This window comes from Poecilia mexicana, unplaced genomic scaffold, assembly GCF_051168715.1.
Source record: "Poecilia mexicana isolate PSO_F unplaced genomic scaffold, ASM5116871v1 scaffold_1, whole genome shotgun sequence".
Classification (NCBI taxonomy): Eukaryota; Metazoa; Chordata; class Actinopteri; order Cyprinodontiformes; family Poeciliidae; genus Poecilia; species Poecilia mexicana.
Window position 1 is genome coordinate 14,221,189 of NW_028263370.1, and position 3,637 is coordinate 14,224,825.

A 3,637-nucleotide genomic window follows, 5' to 3' on the forward strand; every position below is an offset into this window, starting at 1 on the left:
CTGAATTGAATTCTCCGCTGAGCACTTTTATGGTAAGTTTTTCAATATTACTTTGATCTTAAATGTGTTTATTGAAAAATAAGGGCATTGTTTTGTGCCCATAGTAATCCTGGTTATTTTGGGGCAAAATGGATATTTTTAATAATTGAGGTCGTGTCTCCTTTTGTATTATTTTCATCCTACCCACCACTCCATGCCTAAGTATGAAATCCTGCGAGATTCTTCTTCTTCTTCTTTTGTTTTTTATTGGCGGCTGGCATCCAACTTAAGGTGCATTTACCGCCACCTACCAGACTGGAGTGTGGTCATCAGAGATCTCAGAGGGAATTACATCCACCTCAATGATGTGTAGGATGTGCAAATTCACATCCTAACACACTCATTAATACCTGAATTAATGCATGAGCATGCACTGGCATACACACAAATACTTGTTCATATCCTAAATACGACTCATTAACCCAGTGTTATTTAAGAACCTAAATAAGAGATTTCTAACATAACTTGATTTATTATCTAATAGACTAATCATAGACAGTCCTATATTCTTTCTGCTTAGTAACGACTTTAAAATCTGACGTTCCTCTGAGTATTTATCACATTCTAACAAGACATGCTCCACTGTTTCCACCTGATTGCAATAATTACAAGCCCCATTTTCATGCTTTCCTATTTTAAAGAGCGAACTATTAAGTCCAGAATGTCCAATTCTAAGTCGAGACATAACTACTTCCTCTTTCCGCCTTCCACTCAGATAATTACTATCTCCCACACTCTTTTGAATTGTATATAGTTGTCTCCCATTATCATGGTTATCCCATATCTCCTGCCAAATCTTAATAATTTCTTTTTGAATAATAGATTTACCCTCATTTTTACTCAAAGGGATATTCAGATGAACAATATCTGATCTCAAGGCCTGCTTAGCTAAAATATCTACTTCCTCATTTCCTTCTATACCTACATGAGCAGGAATCCAGACAAATTGAACCAAGCATTTATTGTTATGAAGATAAAGTAATAATTGATATATTCTTAATATCAAATCTAATCTGCTAGATTTACCAGATTTAATACTTAATAATGCTGCTTGACTATCTGATGCTATGATAAATGTACTTACTTCCCTAGTATCATTATCAAGCAACCATTCTAAGGCCAATATGATGGCTGATAATTCAACTGTAAAAACAGCTAAATGGTCAGCTGTTCTCCTCTTAATCAAGACTTTATGGTGTGGGATATTCACTGCTGCTCCAGTTCTACCACTATTTGGATCTTTAGATCCATCTGTATATATAATTATGTTGTCTTTATATCTTTCAAAATATCTATTAACTACAACCCATTCTGGAGTCTTTCCCTTTTTAAGAATTTCATTTAATTGAAGATCAACTTCTGGAGTTAAAAATAACCATGGAGGAATTTCAGATTGAGGAACTGTAGCACTATACTGGAGCATAGTTAAACCAAGCTGTTTTGCCTTTATTTCCCCAATCCATCCAAAACTATTACAATTTAATTTATGATGTTCCCAACATTCCTTCAGCACCATCTTATCCTGCGAGATTTTGTGGGATTTGAGTTTTTAAAATAGGGCGGGGCCTATTGTTTGGTCTGGGAGAACATGTGGTGGACAAGGAAGTGTAAGGCTGGCTGCTCCAGGTGGGCTTTAAATTGTTGTGATAGTAATCACTTGTTTTTAACTTTTTATTATGATGTGCTTAGGGACGTGCTTAAATGAGTCTCTGTACCAGAACAGCTGAGTTGGATGATTACATGACCGTCTGCAGCCATCAAGAAGTGCAGAAGGTTGTTAATCATCCACAGATTCAATCCAGGTGAGGCAGAAGGGAAACACTTAACATGTAAGGCAGGTGAAACATTGAACTAAACCTGCTAATGACTGATTCAGTCTGTTGATCCTTGGATTGGTAACTGGTTAAATTGAACTGGACTATTGTTACTTGTGTGGGATCTTTATTAGCATATAGACACTTTTTAAGGAATTTAATCAACTTATTTGGAAATATTTGTAGTTGATGGAAGATTGAACCAGCTATTTGATGGAAGTTTATTCTGTATAAATTATAATTTTTCCAACTACACTATAAATCACCTTTTGTTCGATTTATCTGTCTCTGGTGTGTTAAATAAACCTGATCCTCCCTGAGTTTTATTGTTAGGTTTTCTGATAAACAGCCCTTTATTTTAAATATTGATTTAATATCAATATCATAAATCCTACACTATACTACAGCTTGATGGGTAAATGCAGTTGTATATGTAAACATTAAGATAAATATTAATGAAAGATTAAGATATTAATTTAACAGTGAGTGTACATGGGGAACTATATGGTTTGTATTTGTTCTCAGACCTGTAACCAGTACACTGTTTAATATTTCATTGTGTTTCAGAACTTTTCAAATGTTTATCATATTTCTAACTGGCACCTTCCTCACTTTTATTTTTTTCAGCTGTTGCTCTGCAGTTTGACCGAAAGCTGACTCTTGAGGACTGCAGCAAAACTGTCAAGAAATGGCTTCATTATGCGCCAGAATGAGAGGAAAACATCACAAGGAATCAAAGTGACGCCAACCAGAGTCAAACTGGGGTTACCACAACTTGTACTGTTTCCCTACTTCATACAGTACAAAGCTTAACTTCATGGACTCTGTTCTTCTGTGGACAACAGACTGTTGTTTTGACAATCAAAAAGGAATCAAATATGTTTAAAGATCTGTCCCTCTTTTCTTAAATAAAATGTTAAATCAAACCCATGTTGTCATTTTTAAACTTTTGTACACAGTTTACGCATCATCTGCCAATAATACAGTGTTTAACACCAGTGAAGAAACTTTTAGTGGCATGTTATGATGTAGACCTATCAGACGTAAAATGTACATAAATCCTTAGCTTTCATTCAATATAAAAACAACCCAAATCTGCATGTACATCCACAGTCAAATGAGTGTTGAATCAACATTGATTCAATGTAGAATCAACACAAATATGCATGCAGATCCACGTTCAGATGATGGTTGAATCACCATTGATTCCTAACTTATTCAATGTAGAATCAACACAAATCTGCATGCAGATCCACAGTCAAATGAGTGTTGAATCAACATTGATTCAATGTAGAATCAACACAAATATGCATGCAGATCCACGTTCAGAAGATGGTTGAATCACCATTGATTCCTAACGTATTCAATGTAGAATCAACACAAATCTGCATGCAGATCCACAGTCAAATTAGTGTTGAATCAACATTGATTCAATGTAGAATCAACACAAATATGCATGCAGATCCACGTTCAGATGATGGTTGAATCACCATTGATTCCTAACTTATTCAATGTAGAATCAACACAAATCTGCATGCAGATCCACAGTCAAATGAGTGTTGAATCAACATTGATTCAATGTAGAATCAACACAAATATGCATGCAGATCCACGTTCAGATGATGGTTGAATCACCATTGATTCCTAACTTATTCAATGTAGAATCAACACAAATATGCATGCAGATCCACGTTCAGATGATGGTTGACTCAACATTGATATAATGTAGAATCAACATTGATTCATAACTGATTCAATGTACCATCAACACAAATATGCATACA

The 3,637-nt window shown here is 34.9% G+C and overlaps 1 long non-coding RNA gene across 1 annotated transcript; it reads left to right on the plus strand.

The window, feature by feature from the left end:
• The first annotated feature begins 1,570 nt into the window (after window positions 1-1,570).
• Window positions 1,571-2,779, plus strand: LOC148161107 (uncharacterized). Its single transcript, XR_015762681.1, has 2 exons — window positions 1,571-1,841; window positions 2,481-2,779. It is a non-coding gene; the product is annotated as an uncharacterized LOC148161107 (long non-coding RNA).
• The last annotated feature ends 858 nt before the right edge of the window (window positions 2,780-3,637 follow it).